At 35.1% G+C, this 21,652-nt stretch overlaps 1 pseudogene; it reads right to left on the bottom strand.

The window, feature by feature from the left end:
- Positions 1–2,790: 2,790 nt before the first annotated feature.
- Positions 2,791–13,118, bottom strand: LOC122655132 (annotated as a pseudogene).
- Positions 13,119–21,652: the final 8,534 nt, after the last annotated feature.

The raw sequence follows: 21,652 nt of genomic DNA, 5'->3' as shown, positions 1-21,652 counted from the left end.
AGCTCTTAATCAAAAGAAATATATACAGGGCAGGGTAACCCGAGCCCCAAAAAGAAAGAAAGCTGTAAAATAAAATGGGGAAAAACCCCAACAAAAACAAAAGGAGTCCCCAAGACAAAAAGAGTCAGCAACAACACCCTTCACGGGTCATCCCGACCGTCACAAAAAACACTCGCACCAATGGTATGACCTCCATCCGGGTCCATACCAATACAATCATAACCACTATAGCTCGCTTCTGGGTGATAAGTCTTCCACCACAGTAACATCCACCTGTAGGATCATCTAACAGAAAAAACATATATAATAGAGTGTGAGCTCCACCGAGCCCGTGAATGAAATACATCACCACGCATGCACATGCAATCACAACCATATGAGTCCTACATGAGATGCAGTTCATTTTATTTATTAGCCACCTAACATCACAGCTAAGGCGGGTTAGTGCTACTACAATCCCCAATACATGTATCCCTGGTGTGGGCTTTTAACCCATTCTGGCGATACACCCATTGAGTTGTCAGAGAGGACCAGTCAGCTCCCGCATCAGTCACCAAGGTCAGCCCGACCAGCCCTCTGGGATTAACCTCTGAGGCATCCATCCTTTTTATCACTTTTCTTTTCTCTGGCTTATAGCCCAAAATCACTTTTTTGGTATAATATAATTTCTTTCTTTTCTTTTCTCTTTCATATGGTCATTCCCACAGGCATCCAACACCTTAACCCCTATTGGCAAGGGTGCGTAGCATAGGTGATGAAACTCTAGCCCAATGAATCTATATGGCATCGTATGAGTCGGGTGGTGTCAATCGCATCCCAGTCTACGGGCTACCACAGGCCTCATTTTTAAGCCAGCTATGGCATCTAGTCTAACAATCCACATACAGCATTCAATGTTCATTCACAGATTCCAGCAGTGAACATATCTTTGTTTCAGATTTCATAGTTTATGCAATAAGTAAACAACATAATATTGTTATATTATAATTCATTTTAGCATATTAGTTATGTTACATTTACATACACAGTGTAATTTTACTCACCTTGGTCTGGTCCTACTGGTTCAGTTGTTGGTTTAGTTCTGGCTGGTGATTGGCTGTGCACCTCGAGCACGGGATCAATTCCTAATTTATTAAATTAAAAATGTGTTAATTAATATTCAAAGTTGTTTTGGATAACCTAGTGTTGGTCTAGGCTCACTAGTCTGACTCAGTGTTCAGTCTAGTGTTACTTGGAATTCTCCGGGTCTTGCATTGGGCTTTTGGGTCCATATCCCGGTGCATCATCTAGAGATGTGGAATAGGATCAGATTTGGTACATAGCAGTACTGTCAGCTGTACATGGTTTAGATAGTCATACAAAATAGTTCCCAGGTCAGTAGTTTGGCTGGACCAACCCTGGCTTGGTTTCTAGGCCCTGCGGGGCCCACTTGGGTACCCAAGGTATGGATTTCATTAAACAGATGTGAAGAAGGGTATTTTAGTCATTTACCACCTCCACATATAGTACATAGCCCATTGGTGAAGGCCCACAGAGACTAGGCAGCAATATAGCCCAAAATTAATCTCTGGGCGTTTCACTGGGTGATTGGGCCAATCGTCCAGTGCATCGCCCAGAGCCTGTTTGAGACGAGATCAGGCTTGGTTTCTTGGATTTTACTGCATGGGCAGCCATGGGGTCGATCTAGGATGCATGTAGGATGGTTATGGACCTCATTTGGAGTGAAATTCAATGGTTCCAATAGCTCTTGGCTTGGTCCATCCATTAGGGAACCAGGAGCTGTCCAAACAGCTCAGAGAACAACAGCCCAGGCTGTGTTCCAGCTCAGAGCCACGGTTTAGGCTGCATGCAAGGGTAGTTTTACATGTACATTCATGGTAAGAAACAGTTACTACATGAATCTAAGCAAGGATCAACTTGCATGCAAGGATCCATGCCCAGACTGTCTGTTCTGGGTGCAACTAGGCAGTACAGTCTGGCACAAAGACTGATTTCAGTCTCAGCAGTACATCAATAGATAAATCATATTCAAAATGCTCAAATCTTACATGCAATAGCTTTGCATGTTAGATCTGAGGCGCCCCAAAGCAGTTCCAAGGTGCTCTGGGCTTAACTTAGCCAGAAACACCTTCTCAGAGCAGGGATCAACAGAGAAATGCAAAGGGCAGTAGCACAAGGTGGTAAAATGGTTACCAGGGGATGGAGATGCTGCAAGAACAGAGGGCTGGATGCAGCTGAGTGCTCTCCTCCTTCCTTTCCTCTTCTTCTTCTTCTCTCTTTTCTTTCTCTCTTTCTTTCCTCTCCTTTCTCTCCACGGTTTGAACAGTACCAAGAGTTTTATTTTGGGCTGGGGTCCTCCTATTTATGGGCCAGCCTTGGCTAAGGCTTGTTTGACTATGCAACATCTTACTCCAAAATGCATTTTTCTCTAAATTCTGAGCCATTCTGGCTGCTCAGGTGGGGTCCACATGGCTCTAGGGATGGGTAATAGTTTCTAAAATTCCCATCTACCCCTAAGGGGTGTTCATGGTCTGTACAGGTGGTCCCCACATATCTGAAGTCCAAAATACAATACAAGTTTTTGTGTAAATCTCAGACCTTCAAAGAATGCAAAAATTCAGCAAAAAAATTTGATGAAACACCCACATAAAAGTTGAAACTCCTTAGATGCATGCCAGATGAATTTCTAAAAACTCCTCCAATGTTTGCATGACCTGGATTCCCCAACACACTTCCATCAATATAAGTACATATCTAACTACAAGCAATTTTTGTAGAAGTCACTTTTGATTATAATAAAACACGTTGAATTTTAATGTCACTGCCTATTGGTCCCTCCATCTTCACTCCATTTAGAAATTTCTTGTACCATTTTGCAGATAATTTTGGTATTCTCTCCAATGTATTGTAGTTCACATAATGAATCCCAAATCGCTAAGAATATCCATTTGACCATTCAAAATTGTCGAGTAGAGATCATATGAAGTACCCCTTCACATTAGCTCCATTGCTGCAAATATGATCAGCAAGAGTTGACGAGGATTAATAAGGAGAAAAACATTCATGCAATAAACAATAAATATGGGGAAGCGGCTCTTGGCGTGGTGGTGGCATTGCTATTGGTGCTTATTAATCTTAATCCCTAAATGATTGTACACATAATTGCCATCTCCTAAAGAATTAAAAGATATGTTCTTATTTAATATTGATAACGTACCTCATTGCCTTGGTTAGCGAAGTTAAATAGCTACTTAAAAAGTCTACTCTCTTTGTATCATTAAGAAAGTCCTCGACAGAAGAATCAGGAGAACTTGCATCAGCGTACCCTACAACCAAGATATTGTATTATTATTATTAAGTTACAAGTGTATATATGTGCACAAATGCATACCATTTGAATTATGACTTTGTGCATAAAAATGAAAGATATCCAAGGGTTTTTACTCTATTTATATCGATTAGAAACCCTTATTTGGTCTAATACCTCTTTGTGACATGTGAAAGGGTCATGAGGCAATATATATCGAGCATTGGATATGCAAATCACATGTCAAATTTTAAATTTAAATTCAATCATATAACAACCCATGTATGTCAATGAACCCTTGTACTTTTTAGTTGTTTATATATTGACGTGCAACGTAGTCTTGGATTTTTAGAGTATTGATATTTCTCTGTTTAGAGGAAAGTAGAAATTAAGGTGTCAATTCAGGATGTCAAATTTCAATTAAACTAGTCAGACCTATCCAAATCGATCAATTCAGCCTGGACCAACCGAGTCTTTATTAGTTTGGTTTCAAGTTGATTTTATGAAACCAATAGAAACCGAAATAAAAAAGAGGACTGAACCTGATAAGAAATTGAAACCAAATCGTTATTACTCCCATAAGAAAACGAAAACACAAAAAAAAAAATTTCCCCATTGATTTCCTTATGTATACTTGTAAAATCAAAATTAGGTCTTACTGAACCCAATACTAGCCCAAATACAAATGGATAATAAAAAATATCAATAAGAAGCCGGACTAAAACTGATCAAAATCAAAACTTATTTAATGGTTTAATCTTAGGTTGACCTAGTAACAGACCCAAAAGCGATTCACCCCAACGGAAATCGGACCGAACTGTAGGATTGACACCCTTAGTAGCAATCCCCCACCCAATATCTAGTGTTTTTTGCATATATAAATGATGAAATACAATTTTAGAAACTGAAACATGAAAGAAAAGGGGCAAAAAAACAAAAAGCAATATAAGTAAAGCATAAGTTTTATCGAATTGTGATGATTAGGTCTTACAGTTGCAGTTTGATGAAGAGCCAAGGTTCTAAGATGCTTATTTCATAGCTCCTTTAATTTGGTTATAGAGGTGGAATGCTAATGCAAGGGTCCAATTAAACAAATCATTTATAAAGATGATCTATATGAAAAAGATAAACATAGGCCAACTATTTTAGCATATCATACCATTTTCAGTAATCATCATTGGAGTGTTGTTATATCTTTCTTTGAAGTACATGACCACCTTCTCCATGCTAGAAGGAACCATATAAAAGCCTGGCATCCCGGTCTGCAAAGGGGAAAACACATTATTAAAGATACATAATAAATTTATCAAAATGATAAATAAAGAATTATAATCAATTTTTTATGGCATTGACAATGGTAGAAAAGGTGCTTCTTTATTGCTTTTGCTTTTTCTTTTTCTTCAGGGGATACCATGGACCACTATGATTAGTCAAATAATGAACCTAATATTGAAAAGATTCATCTCCAAAACCTAGAATGTTTGAACCCACCCCCTCCCCAAAAAAAAGCGGTAAGTTATGTCCGTTCAATTGAAGTAGCGGTCGATCAAGTCAAGAATGAACCAGCTCATTTGGGACACAATAGGTTTTGAAATCAAAAGTATCCTTGATCCTAAAATCCCTTGTGTCCCAGATTCTACCAGGAAATTGCATTTAGCTACATGTTAGGGAATCCCGGTTTCCTTCTTGTAATTCCCATGTAACATCTTTGTTGTGGTAGCATCTCTTCTTTGGGGCCAGGCTGGACTCCCCCTCGCCCTCTCCCTCTTTTTCTCCTTCATTCTCTTCCTCTTGGGTGTTCTAGTTTTTGGACTATGTTAAATAATTTTTTTATATAAAAAGTCTAAGTGGTTGAGTCTAGTAGGTTAACTATTGAATTTTCTTCTTCTTTTTTCAAAAAAAGTTCACCCATTTTACAACTTAATTTGTTTGAAGTAAAAATATTCACAAATTAACTTGTTTTTCACTTACTTGCTCTCTAATAGGATGACCATTTCTTTCTGCTGTGGGGTTCACAAACGCATCAATTTGTGAAGCCATAGAGTTGCATCGAGAGAACAGGCAATCTTGTGCATAGAAGGTTGTATAATGATTCAAGCCAATGAAGTCTAATTTATTTTTCAACTTTTCTTTTTCTTCTAGTGAAAATATTGGTAGTAGTGGACCTAATATTTCACGCATTTCAGAAGGATAAATCACCATACATTATGGGGTCCAATATCCTACAAACATAAAATATATAAATATTTTAAAAGAAAATAATTGAAGAAAACATAAATAACTTTAAGAAGATGTCTACTATTTTTTATTTTTTATTTCTTTCTTTATTTTGGTGTGGTCATAGTTGTGTTTTGATTCTCCATTGTTTGGCTAACTTGGGTTTCTGCCTAGTGGAATCATATTCTTAGTTTAATTATTTTTCCCTTGTTGAAAGACTTATTCAACAACAAAAAAAACTTGGGCTAAGAGTTAGCTATATATTCTTAATGTAATCACATCTAAAGCATGATGATTATGTTGGTTATTAAGGTGTTAAATTAAAAATTTTAATCCATATGAGTCATACCTTATGCAACATTAGGGGATTCTAACTAGAACAAGAGGAACTTACGTCACCTAACAGTCCACAATCGTAAACTCTTCGAAGAAATATATTACTAGTGAGCACGAACTGATCCGCAATCCCTCGAACAACAATTGCACGAGATACAGAACAAAAAACACTTTACACTCACAAGGGATCAAAATCTTAACTCACAAATAGAAGGAGAGGGAGAGAAAGTTTATTTCTTGGGCATCAGAGGGGTCTCTCTCCCCTCCCTACTACTTTAATTAGAGATTTTGAGATGCTAAAATCTTATACCACACAACTTGCCAAGTGGTGAGATCTTATTTAATGATACTACTCATCTATCCCTATCTTTATTTCTTAAATAAAGATAATTATGCATTAGGATGGTATTAAGTAGAAATAGTAATGAAGTTCCCAAAGAAATCTTTTCATTATGGTTTAGTCCCTCCATTTAAGAATATCGCATAATAGCAGACCTACGAGTAAGAAAATAATTACTACCACCATTCTAGTCCATCAAAATATCTTATATAGAGAATCTCGATTATAGATTAAACACAAAATAATTTTGAAAAATCTTCAAGATATAATAATTAATAAATAATAATATTTACTCATAAGTGTTCTAGTTCAATATACACAATTATGAACACTCACATTTGTGTTTAGAATTACAATTCCCATCAATGCGACAACCACATGAAAAAAATTCCGAGTTCTGTCCCTAATTGGGAACAATTTATGGCATAAGCATGGGACAATCAAACGGCCAAATTTATTAAGAAGAATTTATATACTATTAAATTTTTTAAATTGGGTTTGATGGGCATATAAATCCAACAAAGTAGAATACAAATTCTAACTCACTAAACAAGCTATTATAACAAAGAAGAAGTGTTATAATTAACAAGATACAAAAGACGAGTGATTTTGGAGAGATCAATAACAACAAGACATTATTAGTAGTAATAGAACTTATTTAAAATTACCATCTTATTACAACCACACATAGGTGAGGAAATTACAATAATTGATTTTGATTACCATGCATGGAAGAAATCAACAGCCCATCCAGCTGCTAGGTGATCTGCTAGGGTATCTCTAAGTGGTTCATACCACATTGCATGTAGAATGATCCCAATCATACCTCCTTGCTTAACCTTTGTTTTAAGGCAAAAAAAAAAAAAAAAAAAAAAAAAAAAACACAAAAAACAAAAATGCTTGCACGAGGTTCCAATTATAAACCATATACATGCAGAGAACAAGTAGGAGAAGAAGAGTATATATATTACCTGATATTTTCTCCAATAAATGTCTACAGCAATGGCATGTGATAATATCATGTTGTGTGCAGCGACATATGGTTCGTTTGCTGGGTTCCCATAGCGACAACCATTTGAGGGTTTGGTGCAATGGTTGGGTGGGATATCCCCTATGATATAGCCAAGTTTTGCGACAAGGTTTGGCTCATTCATTGTTGACCAATATTTCACTCTATCCCCCAAAAGCTTTAAAACATACATCCGCAAAATATCCAAAATCTTTCCTGCATCTGTAAGTAGTGGAATTTTGAAGAAAATATAACATAAATTAATAAAATGATAAGAATACAATTAAAACATTGATAAACAACATAGTGAAAATAAAAGAGACTTACTGTATTTCTGGGCTCAACCATGAGTCATATCGATCTTCAAGTTCTTGAGGAAGATCAACATGGTGCAATGTAACAAATGGTTGTATCCCTGTTCGAATCCGTATCAATTAAGATAAGAAATTTTCTTTTCTCTCTAGTTGCAAGTAATTAAAGGGAAATGCAGTGAAATTAATTAGAAAAAACATTATACTTGTGATTATGTAATAAACTTAAAATATTACTAAACATGGTACTTAAAAATTTTAAGTGTTCGGATTCCCTTTTCTCTTTTTTTTTTTTTTTCATTTCTTGACTCAGCCCATCTGAGTTGCACCCTTAACTCAAATCTAAGAAATCTGGTTGAGAATCAACTAGAATACAATTATGCATTTTTTAAAATTTGAGATTAATATTGTTTTTCATTAGTGGTAATGATTAAAAAGGTTTTCATTTTGTTCTTAATTCAATTTTAGTCTCTTCAATTCACTTACAAACAAAGATAGCCTAAAAAAATAAATTAAAATTAAGTTAATAAGGAAATTTTACCTTTTTCTAAGAGAGCATTAATTAGCTTGTTGTAGAATTCAATTCCTACAGGGTTAATTTTTCCAAATCTACCTTCTGCATTTAGGACAGAGTTTAAGCATAAATATATCAAGTAATTAATTGATCAGTTTCAATTAATGTTAATAGGATTGATCATAGTAAAACTTACTTGGTAGGATTCTGGACCATGAAATGAAAAATCTATAAGAATTCATTCCAAGGGAATGCATTAACTCCACATCTTCCTGTGTGACGATAAACTTTGAGATTATAGACCCAAGTTCAAGATCTTTACCCAAGTAATAAGATGCAATAAACTTGGTCTTGATACAACAAAAGAACTTAAAAAGGAATAATAAGCTTTAAAAGATCAAAATCTGGCTAAAGTGGAGAGTTGACCCTTCCATATAACGCCCTCATAATAATTTTAGGAACTAGCTGAGTGTGGGCCAGCCTTTAGTCCTTAAATAGGTCCAAAACTATGGTCTCTCAAATTGGTATCCTTTTGTCCAAAACTTTTATTCTAGGTAGCTAGGTTGGATGAGTCAAGATTTTCTTTCGGGGTCAGATTTGTGCTACATTGTACTCGATCGTGATTATTGATATGAAAGTGACTTATGTATAACTGTCCATATGAAATGAAATGATTTAACCTTATGGAAAAAAGAAGTGTTATAATAAAAGGGTAATAAAGTAAGGTTATTGTAATCAACTTTGGTGACAAGGTTTTCCCAAAAACATATTTGCTTCAAAAGAGCAATACTAGTTTCCCAAAAAAACTTTGTTATTGTGAAGAATTTAATAAGAAGTGAAAGGTATGTAAACACGTATCATGTAACGGTGGTAGTGATCAGTAGAAACATCTGCATTGCTTCCATCCTTGATACCTCCTATAAGATGATCCAAAGAAAATTATTTTAGACACTGGAGTAATTATTAAATCAATAAGTGATCATCACTGTCATCTCTATTATCTTCTCTTGCTACTAATTATCTAAGGTCACGAATTAATAAATTCAGGTTTCAAAGCCATTGTTAAGAGGGATTATGGAAATTGTTGTTTTATCCTAAGGGTGTGTAGCTAAGTTGGCAATGACCAACACCTCAATTAAGAGGCCAGAAATTCAACTCTCCATCATGAGCACCTATCAGGAAAAAGAAGAGTTATGAATCCAATTAAAATTCATTTATTTTAGAATTTATCTATTTTAAATTGTTGTCTTTGTTGGAATTTCCTTGAGAATATAGACCGTCTATCTTTTTCCTATTTCGTCTCCAAGTCGATTTGGGATAGCATTCTTAGAAAATGTTGGTTTGTTTTTAGAGTTGTCATTTCTTCTAAAACAAAGAATAAAGGTGAATTTTGTAATCTTTCAATGGTAAAACCGCCTGTGACACTCTTGGTAAGCTATTTTTTAGTGCATTGAATTATCATATCTGGTGGGAACAAAATAAAAGGGCTTTTTTCTCGTGTTCTATTGAACAAATCTGAGACTCCATTACTTTTAAGATAAGAAATAAAATTATTCATAGATGTGCTATCTTCCCAGATATTACTAGAAATAGACATCTTTCCTTGGCTTGGAATCTTCCTCTTGTTTCTCCCCCTAGTTTTGATGTATCCTCAATTTTCTTTGTTTCTCCCCTCCCCCCCCCATCCTCCCACTTGTTTTATTGTTCCCCCATTTGTTTGGTTGTTTTGGTCCGCTGGATTTTGTTGTATCAATTTTGTTAATTGTTCTATTTTCTTTTGTTGAGGTCTTTCCCCCTTGCTAGTCTTTGATTTTTTGAATTTTGTCTCTCTTTTCTTTTATAAATTATCATTTCATCAAAAAAAGATGTTGATACCAGACAAATGTTAATTAGGGCCCCACAATATTCTACAAGTAGAGCTAAACTTTATACATTCTCTAATCTTTACATTTAGGAATATTATCGTTAATGCAAAGTGTAATGCCCTAAATTTAATTTATTTGTTCCCACCTCATGAAATGATTCCAAAGTAGTAGTGGATTTTAGTAATTTCAAAAAGGAACTTCAAAAGTAATGGATTGTAGACTGCATCTCAAAAAAATAAGGTCAAAAGTGAAAAGTTACCTGACAAATGGGTAAATACATCCCAATTGTTGAGACTTTTGTTACCTTCTAAGTAGGCACCTTTAACCTGAAAATGTATGCATTAAAGAATAAACCAAGACGCTTATGAAAATTGTGAGAGCTTCTGGAAGATGTGCAAGAGATATAGTAGCTTGATAACACCAAAATGGGGGAAAGAACACCAACTGGTCAACCAGTGCACGCTGCCCCTGCAACCAAACACAAGGGCATGTGTAATGATCGTTGCAACCCTCTTGGAAAAATGGAAATGACCAAGGGTGCGGTGATCATTTTGCGTGCCCCTACGTCTGGGTGTAGGGGCGATGTGCTCTGTGCGACCAGGTGGCGTTCTCGTTCCCTACCAAAAGTTTATTTTATATAGTTTAGACAACATATATCCATGATATTTAATGTGCAACAACAAATTGAGAGGACATTAAATAAAAGTTTGTAAAAGTTCTTGTGTCCATTCATGAAACCCTCTATTGAATATGGGCAGACCACCAAATATGATAGTCGGTTTGATTTTGGTTATTCAGTTCTATTTCGGCTTGGTTCAAGATATAGATATTTAGAAATCAAAATTGAACCAATCGAGAATAAGAACACATTTTTAAAACCAAAACCGAACCGACTTGATTTGATTTGGGTTTTTCTTTTAATTTCATTTTTTATTCCTTATTCGGTTTATGTCCTATAACTTAGACATTTCACCAATAAATAATATAGAATTGAGCCTCCAACTACTAATACAAGTTGACTTTGAATACAGTACACAATCCATAGGAAAAATAAAAAGTTCAAGTATCTTATTTCGGGAAGAATCACAAAAATTATAGTTCAAAGTTAACAATGTATATTTAATCACTTGGATTCATAAGGATGAATATTAAACAAATGTCCCAATTTGCTTGTGATTTAATGATGTTTTATGCTTTAATCTTAGAAAATCTGAATGGTTCTTCCATTTACCATATCTGAACAAGCTGTAAATAAGATTGTTCCACATAGAGCTTTCTTTGGAAATCAGGGGCTTTCGGAGTATTTTTGTGATAGCCCACAAACCTTTACTCTAAACTAGTAATACAATTTAGAGTAAATTTGGTTCAATTCTAATCAAGCAGTTTTAACCTTGAAATGAAAACCGAACTGAAATCGAGAAACAAATTCCTTATTTAAAAATCAAAATTGAATCGATCCTTCTTCAATTCAGTTCAACCTGTATGCCACATAGAAAATAAAAACTGTTAAAAAATATTTAAAAATAAATAGAAGGATGAAAAATTGAGAAAAATTCTCAATATATGGAGGTATATGGTTGCATTTGACTCTAAAGCTGGATATGCGATGAATCTAGACCTTGCCTATCTATTACTTCCACGTGGGTGACGTGTGTTTTATGGGAAGTCTTTCCTATATGTGGCATTAATTTGTATTGTTACTAATCCCATGGTAATACAGTGTCAAGTTAGCTTCAATTATTCTTTCTACCCATGTAATCTCCTTGTACAGCATTAATAAAGAGTTATTAACATGCATTAAGGTTAGGAACTACATAAAGTTCACCACGTTGTTGCAAGTTATACAAAAGCAATATATATATATATATATAAGTAATCTCTAATAAAGCAATAAAGAGTATTATTGACTCTATATTATAGGGGCAAAAACTTTATGACCTAGATGTATCTATGGTGCAGGAAAACTTTCTTCATTCTTTAATCTATAATAATGGATATTACTAGAATTTTTACAATTTTTCAACTCTCGGTGCATTTTTAACCATTAAAATATGCTCTTTTTTTATGAAAATTGACCCATGAAATTGTTGTGGTTCTTTTATAACATGGATCCACCCAACATATGATAAGAAGTTCAATATTATTAGTGTATCAAGTAAATCATACCCCAAATCCTTTTCATGTAAATGTATCATTTGCAGCATTGGTACCCAAACAAATACTGCTTATCATATTGTGGGACTATGGTTTTGAGAGTGGGAATATAAAGGTTAAGAAGGGGGTGCATCTTGTTGTCACCATGTAGTTGAACTAAGAAGTTGTAACCTTACTTTTTTGCCCTTTGTTTTATTCCCATAAGTTGTTTAATGTAGATTAATCTCGTCATTTCATATGAATAATGACAACTTTTGAAAATGACATAATGATAAATCATTTTCAACTTATTTTGAAAACTTTTTGTTTTTTTTTTTACCTTTGATTAAAGGCCAAATGGTCTCTGTGCCGGGGGTGCAGGCTGCAGCTAGACACATGGGGGTGGGCAAAATGACTACCCTACCCCCTGAATGGCAGACCCATGTGTTTGGGCATAGGCTACGCTGCGGCACAAAGAACATCAACCCTTAATTAAAATAACTTTTAGGAATAAGACGAGGCCAAAATGTAAGGTTACAATCTTGTTGTAACCAACCTTAGTTACAACAAGATTTTCTATGTAAGAAATAACTTGAACAACTAATGTGAAAGTAAACTTGACTGCCACCCAACAAAAGCACATTTTTGTAAGAACTTGTGAACCCTTAATTATGAGGTATTGATCCTTACCAACTGAGCTTCCCCAGGGTTCAATGTTCTCATTACAAGGACGTCTTGATAGCCTTATTTTCATTGAATGACAAAGGAAAACAAACTACGTGGATCAACCAAAGAAGATATGAATTGATTCAAGAGAAGTCCCTAAAAAACATAAAAGAAAGAAACAAACTATGGGAAATCTCAAAAACCCTTGCAAAACTAAAAAAGAAAATAAAATAAAACAAAGAGAGAGAGATGATAATTTTTAAACCATGTGGTTGGTTGGAGTGTTTTCTTAATTACCTAATAAGCAGACGTTGCAGTTCCAAAAAGAAACGTTAGAGGAAACTGGCTGCGATGCAAGAGGCAACTACTGAAACTAATCAGTTGAGTAAAACAAATGGCTGCAAAGAATAATTTCATCATCTTTGATAAGTGAAGGACTTTTGTTATGTTCTGTCTTGGACTATCTATTTTTGGATTTATAAATTTTATATATATATAGAAACTAGCACCCAAGGAAAATTATGGTTCGTACAACACTTCTTTATCTTACATTTCAGGAGATTTCATTTGGTGGCATGAAGAAGCATGCACCATTCAAGTACTTCTTTCTTCATACAAAAATGCATCGTGCTTCATGCCACTTTATTATTCTATGTGACGCATCCATACATGTATTGAACTATTGATCATCCTTCCTCTTTTCTTTGTCCTTTTTTTTGTTAAGCCTCTATTTTTGTTGTCATTATTTGACCAGTGCCCCAATGCATGCTTACTTGAACAGTGCTCCATGTTGATTAATTTGATCCCCCTATAAAATAACGATTGGAGTCTGGATCAGCTCCACATATGGAGATAAGTTGACATGTGTTCAGATCATCCACCAGGCAAATAACCTTTTTTTAATGAAAGTGTAATCACACAAACCACACACCAACCCCAAAAGGTTAACCACAAGGCAACAACCTTGACCCCCTACTTAGCTTTTATTAAAAAATTTTAAATATTATAAAAGGAAATAGTTAGACCCACTTGCTTTTTCTTCCACACCTCCGACTGTCGACCACAAAGGTATCGTCCATGGATCTCCTCTCTCCAAACAACAATCACTTGTAAGTATCATGTCAAGGTACTTCGCATTTGGTTGGATTCTTGAGATAATCCCTTCCCACCACTTCTTAGTTCCCCGGATGTGATGAATCCCTCCCCAACCAACCCTTTTATTTAAGAATAATTTATTTCCAACCTAATCCAAATCAAAAAGTCCCATTTTCTTTTCTCCTCTATGCTTCTTTCTCCCTTCCTCTCTCGCTTGCTCACTATCTCTGCTTCAACAAGAGGATACCAGTCATCACCCATGAGGATCTTCAGCTTGAGATCCAACATATTGCCAATGGTGATCATTCCCATCTCCGATCCCAGTATCCATGAATATGGTTTTTATGCTCTGTAATTTAACTCAGTGGGCATGGGAAGCAAAAGTATCCAGAGGAATGTTACAATACTTCTGTTTGGGAACAATTTTGGTCATCAATTTGAATTTGTGAGTCATAGAGACAATGCTCCAAGGAGAAGTGTGAAAGGGGGACAAAGCATCAAAATCTTTCTTGGCCTTTTTCTTAAGATCAAGTGTAAAATTGAGCTCATTCCATTCGCATTGACACTACTTGTTTGGACTAAATTTGTAAGATTTTTGTTAACTTCAGTAAACGTGTGCAAGAAAAATAAAAGATTGCAGAGGTCTAAAATGTTACTTGATTATTGATTATAAAAATTAGTTAAAAGATGTTCATGTGATATTATTCCCTTAGGTTGTGATTCCTCAATAGAGGAATATATATGCTATTTACAAGAGATTGGAATATACAGGGAAACAAATAAATAAAGAATATACAGAATATTGGATTTACATATTGACAGAGGTTGACTATGAAACTTCCACTCGGAGACAAAATCCATATCGCATGTGATACCAGTTGCCTGAATTAGAAGATTGAGTTTGAGTTGTACACGAATCGAAGGAGAGAATCATATCGTCAATACACCACCTCAAGGTGAAGAATCGGTCAACCGAATCTTCAGCTTGTCTCGCAGGTATTCAAAACGAGTAGTAGCAAAGGATTTGGTAAATGACTCGGCCAACTGATCATGGGTTGAGATAAACTGAACTTGGAGTTGCTTCTGGGCCACACGATCACGGACAAAATGAAGATCGACCTCTACGTGTTTGGTGCGTGCATGAAACATTGGGTTGGTAGAGAGATAAGTTGCACCAATATTGTCGCACCATAATACAAGAGGACCATGAAGAGGAAAATGCAGTTCCAAAAATAGAGACTCTAGCCAAATTAGTTTGGCGGATGCATCAGCCAAGGCCTTGTATTCAACCTCTGTAGAAGAGTGGGCAACTATGTGTTGTTTCCGCGATGTCCAGGTGACCAAGTTTGGCCAAAGAAAAATTGCAAAACCACCTGTGGATTTGCGATCACTGCCATTCCCAGCCCAATCCGCATCGAAGAAGGCTTGTAAACAACGAAAAGGTGACCGCTCTAGTAGAAGACCATGGGTGTCAGTGCTTTTAAGATAGCGCAAAATTCTTTTCACAAGCTACCAATGATTTTTGGTGGGTGCATGCATGTATTGGAAAGCACGGTTTACTGCATATGCCACATCCAGACGAGTGAGGGTGACATATTGTAGCGCCCCAACAATAGAACGATACTCCGTCGGGTTATCATGTAGAGCACCCCTGAGTCCGAGTCCTTGATTGTAGACATAGGCATTTTTATCAGTTTACAATCAACCATACCGGTACGTCGTAGGAGATCTGAAATATAACGGGACTAAGATAAAAGAAATCCACGAGCATATGGTTTAGCCTCAATCCCCAAGAAAAAATGTAGAGGACCTAAATCTTTAATAGTTAACTCGCCCGACATTTTTTAAGGAGAATGGGAACGGCAGAGGCTCTGATACCATGTTAATGTGATATTATTCCCTTAGATTCTGATTCCTCAATAAAAGAATATATATATAATTTACAAGAGATTGGAATATATAGGGAAACAAATAAATAAAGAATTCACAGAATATTGGATTCACATATTGACAAAGATTGACGATCAGACGTCCATTCTGAGACAAAATCCATATCACATGTGATAGTAGTTGCCAGAATTAGAAGAATGAGTTGTACATAGAGGAGAGAATCATATCACCAATAAAAGATAGAACAAAAGCCCTACTTTTTGTAGACCTAGATATTTTGAAATCCAAGGAAAATGGCTTCATCCATCCACAAGTGCATGTCGCAAGTCCTCAAGCCCAACATTGATTTTTCCAGTTTCATCAGCAAGGAGAGAGGAGAACCATGGAGATCATTGATGAAAATGGTAAATGCAGTTGGATGGGGAAGATAAATATGTGGGTCCCACTACTTTATAACATTTTAAAAATTAACAGAAGGCAAGTGGGAGGGAAAATTATCTCTTTTAGTTCTCTGTCCATCCAGTTCCCCGATGCCTCTAATAAGGGGGGAGAATCCCACCCGGGAAGGGGTAGGGTGCTCATTGCGCCCCTATTTAAAGCACTGGGGAACTAGGTTGAACAAGGAACTAGAGGGGATAAAGATCTGGGAGGGAGGAGAAGGTTGGGATCTTTATCCCCTCCAGTTCCCTACCCGACCCAGTTCACCAGTGCCTCTAATAAGGGGGCACAATGACCTCCCTACCCTTGCCCAAACATTCTACGCAGGTGGGGTCAACCCCCTTATTAGAGGTACCAGGGAACTGGGCTGGGCAAGGAACTAGAGGAGATAATTTTTCGAGAAGGTTATCGGTTACCACATGGACACGTGTCAACTTGCCACCATATGTGGAGAGTATGTGCTCATACTCTCCCCAAATCAAATGAAGCTTAAGATTTTACTTAAGATATTGATAAAAACGATATTATGAATTGTTCTCAGTCAAGAACATATATATATATATATATATATGGAAGTATATTTTAAATGTTTTCTCCTTAAATATGATAAATGTTTGTGATGTAATATGACTATGTAAGTTCTGCTTGCTGACCTTTTAAGCTCACAAATGTTGAATGATTCATTTCAGATCAAGGAGCTAAGGATAAGGGATAGTGTGTTGCAGAACTCGAGAGAACTAGATTGACTTGGCTCAAAACTGTTGGAAGTGTCTTTTGTTGAAATTTGAAGGTCGAATTTTATATAAAGTTTTCTTCAATGAACAATGGTGGCCTAGAGACATCATGTCCTTCTAGATGGTTTGATGAAGATGATGATGCCATGGATTTTAAACTCGTAGAATGAGATACAAATGGTCTCAAATTTGAGCTCCCTCTTTGATACCAATTATGAAATAACTTAGAGGGAGTGAATAGGTTTTTTTTTTGTGAATGATAAATAGGTTATTACTAGTGGATTGTGTGTCCTTTTCAATTAATTACTCAAGTAGGTGAATTTCTTATATGATGCAAAAATTTAATGAGAAAAAAGTCACAAAAATCACATAAATAATTGAGATACAAGATTTATAGTGGTTTGACTACAAAAGTCTATATCCGCTTTACTAAAAAATTAAGAGAATTCCACTAGTATTTTCCTTTCAATACAATAGGTGGGAAAATTGTACCTTTACAAATCTTTTTTATAATACCCTGATTTTGGACTAGGGGTAATTTGGTATTTTTTCCTAATGCAGGATTAGGGCAAACTGAAGTGTAGGAACTTGGACTAGCTGGAGGTGCACACATGTATGTATGGTAAGTAGTGTGCCCTAGTGTAACACTCTCATTTTGAGTTTATTCCTTGCCTTAGTGTAGAATTAGGGTTTTATTTATAACAAATATAATTTGATTTGGAAAATAATTCATAGTTAGTAACCTAGCCTAGTGCTTAGACATTTAATTCAATTTGTTAGAGGTCTAAGGTTCTATTCTGTAGAGGAGCAATTAATATTTTATTTTTTATAATTTTATAGGGCTTAGAATGGGTTTCCATGATTCTAACTTGGGAGGTCTTAGATTTTAGCTAGGGAAGTATTATGGATCGATAAAGAAAGGTGAGGTGAATCTCCAATTGGTTGAAAACTCAAACTTGGAAAAAAAAAGTTTTCATAAAATAAAATCCCAACAAAAAAGAAATTTTAGCTAAAATTAAATTACCTAATCTAAAATTTTAATTTAAAAATCTTAAGTCAAGATTCTTTTTAAAATATTTTCATTGGAGGGCAAGTAAATAGATGTAGTTAGAGACAAAATTGGATTTTTTCCACCTTCTTTCTTGTTAGGATTAAATGCTCATAACTAAATCCCAATTCTTATTCCTTTTATCATAAATTTGAGAGAGAGAGAGAGGGAGAGAGGAAAATTTGTGGACTATAGAGAGGAAGAGAAGAAGAAGAAGAGAGAAGAAGAAGAAGGAGATTCGGACTGTGTAGAATCAACAACTTGACGTCCAATTTTGATCTTTTTTTTTGTCGAATTTGAAAAATCTTATTTCACAATAAAACGTAGCCTCATCTCTTATCTTCGTAACCCAAGTTGAATCAGCCCAAACGGAGATTGGAGCAAAGAGATATCACTGATTTATTGAAGGTAGATCATTCTATCAAAAATCTGAGTTTCTCAAATCCGAGTTTAAACAATACTTTGATATTGATTTCATCATTACCTTAATCATAGGACTCCATTAAATTGATTCTGAATTAGAAAGAGATATATCAACATCATTGAAGCATTGATTTGAGGTCATTTATAGAAACCCTAGTTGCTTCACACAAGGTGAGTAGATCTTTAACCATTATACTTGATATTTTCCTTACATATAAAATTTGTTTTGAAACCTTATTTTAAATCTGAAATTTAGTTTTAGATTGAGATTTATCATGCCAAAAACATCTTTCATTCATGCTTTTTACTCAATTAAATTGTTCACACATGATTGCTTGCAAGGAATGGTGATTTCCTTATGATTTAATTCACACATGTGTTAGCAGAATTTTAATAATGTCATGTTTATAGACTAATGAATCCAATGCCTATTTTTTGATAGTATGATAAAAGTCTATGAATGATTCTTCATGATTATAACCTAATGCATGATATTTTTGGATGATGCATTTAAATCTGATTTTTTTATTTGATTTATTGATTTATATTCTGTTGGAATTGAAGATGCTTGATGACAACTTTGTGCGAAGATTTTGCCAAATCTTCTCGATTTATGTATTGCATTCTATCCCTTGATATGTTGATGAAACTCGATTTATTTTTAAGTTTTTTTTTTTCTTTTACAACTCTTGATTAAACGTTTTAGTGTTTGGAATATAGGGAGTTGGAAACCTTAAGTTCTGGACTTGTTGTATAGCTTTATGTATAAGCATGGATGTTCTTTTATGTTACCTTACCGACATGGGTTGAAGTATCAGGGTAAGGATAAGTTGCCGGGTTTTTGAGCTACGGACTTACCCTTATTAGAGCTATATGGACTACTAGAAAGAGGGAGATGATCAAAAACTCTCCAAGAGTGCTGGGACAAGTTTGGTCACTAGTTTCTTCATTAGTTTCTCGATGTTGAGAGGGGACAGTGGTGTTGTAGTTGATCATAGCTGGAGTTCATACGCCGCTATCATGAGGGTCTTGACCAGTGTATGGTAACTAGCTCACACTAGTCCATTAGGGAGTGATGTGTTTGTTATTTTACGTTCTTTCGATATATCTTTTGTTGATTATTGTCATATATACTTTTCATTACGGTAGTGGTGATAAGAAAATATGGTTATGATCATTTTGTTTTGTTTTTTTTTTTTTTGGATCTATATATACATATTACTGTATGTTTTTACATTTTATATTACTTGTGCATGTTTTTCGCACTGGTATAGTTGTTGTGGATTTACTTGCTAAGCTTTTCCCGAAGATTACCCTCACCACTTTTCGGATGAAGAATACACTTTCTTTCAATTTTAGAAGAACTCATAGTTTGTTTGAGTTTAATTTAATTTTAGGGATTGTAACCTATATTTCAGAATTTTAAGTTTAATTTAAAAGTTGTAATAGCTTAGTTTAACTATCCTACTTTAGTTGACGTCTTAATCTATACATTTTAGACATGAGTTTGTGTTTTAGTTCTACTCCGATTCATATCTCCTTGACATAAACGATCTTGTGGACCGTCAATGTCCCTAAACCGCTAGGGTGATTTTGGGGGCGTTATATTTTTAATGATCATTTACACGCTTTGAAGTATAAGAGAATCCTAATTTTTTAAGAATAAGAGGATCCTTGCACAAGTCTAAGTAGAATTTAGACTAATGCAATGCAACAAGGCTCTATACTAAAGTTAACACAACTCAAGAGAAAAACCAATTAAAATAATAAAGGTGAGATGTTACCTAACAAGGAGTGTGATAAGTACTCTTCGTAAATGTGAAAAATAATATGAGTTGAATGCACAATGAATGCTCATTGATCCCTCCTCTTGATGGTGTAGTTTTGACAGAGTGTGGAGACTTGAATGCTTGAATTCACTTGAGGGAGAGCTTGAATTGGAAGCTTGAACTCAAAGACAAAATGAACTTCGAGGATGATTTGATTTCATAACAAAAGTACTCTTGGTTGAATGGTTGTTAATGGTCAAGAAAGAGTACAAAGTTTGACTTTATATACTAACTTTATTGCCCAAAAGTTTAATGGAAGAAAATGTCTAACGTTCATATTTTTAGTCAACCGATCGACCTCTTGGAAGAATCGATCTGATCGGTTAACTAGCCATTGGGGAACTGGCTTGAGCAACCAACTTGATACCGGTCGGACATTTTCTGACCAGTTGGACAACTGGTAGATCCAGTTGTTAACCGACTTGATCCGATTTGGCTCCTTAGCCACTGGAACCAACTAGTCAATTCAATTGGATGAACAAGTTAGACCGGTTGGTGAAAAGTTCCCCTGTTTTGAGATTTTTCATAAATAATGAATATTATGTTAGGTACAAGTTTAGGTTTTTGCTAGATGTCATCAATCCCTTGTTAGATGTGTAACACTTTCAAATTATATATTTCCACTTATAGAACTCTAATAATTATATGGAAATGAATGAGCCCTTCGGACACCCATGCCCATTATGGGATGTTAAGAATGTTGTTATATTTTTTCTTTGTGCTGTGCCATTCAGATCTAGTGTCATGGGCCCCAACAGTTCTATGAGATTGAGATCATGACATAATTAATACAATTATATATCTTTTTTTTGCCAAAGTTTAATAGATTTTATAGAACTATAGAAGAAAGAATGGATGAAAATGTACATCAAAGATATCTAAAACAAACTAGATATCGTAAAAAAGAAAAATACAGAAAACAAATGGTAGATTTTCACTCCATCTTCGGCAAGCCATCAACAGAGAGAAAATCTAACCCAAGCAAACAACTACTCAAACCCAACTCAATCAAAATTGAGGTCTTTCTTCCAAATCCCATCTGAAATCCTATATGATAAACGGTGGTAGAAACATCCAAGAGTCAGATGCATGAGATTAAGCAACCTTCTTAGCTAAAGAGTCGACAACATAATTCATCTCACGATAGCAAAGAGAGATTCTCCATGTCAACACATCAAGGAATGGTTTGTAAGAAATTCACTTCTGCAGAGAAAAAAAAAAAGGATCAAAAGATCTCTGATGCATTCCACAATAGAAACTAAATGACATTCCACCTAAATCTTATTTAATACAAGTTTTTGTGTAAATCTCAGACCTTCAAAGAATGCAAAAATTCAGCAAAGAAATTCAATGAAACACCCACATAAAAGTTGAAACTCCTTAGATGCATGCCAGATGGATTTCTAAAAACTCCTCCAATGTTTGCATGACCTGGATTCTCCAACACACATCCATCAATACAAGTACATATCTAACTGCAAGCAATTTTTGTAGAAG

This window comes from Telopea speciosissima, chromosome 3, assembly GCF_018873765.1.
Source record: "Telopea speciosissima isolate NSW1024214 ecotype Mountain lineage chromosome 3, Tspe_v1, whole genome shotgun sequence".
NCBI classification, from domain to species: domain Eukaryota; kingdom Viridiplantae; phylum Streptophyta; class Magnoliopsida; order Proteales; family Proteaceae; genus Telopea; species Telopea speciosissima.
This window is presented reverse-complemented; position numbering and strand designations above follow the sequence as displayed.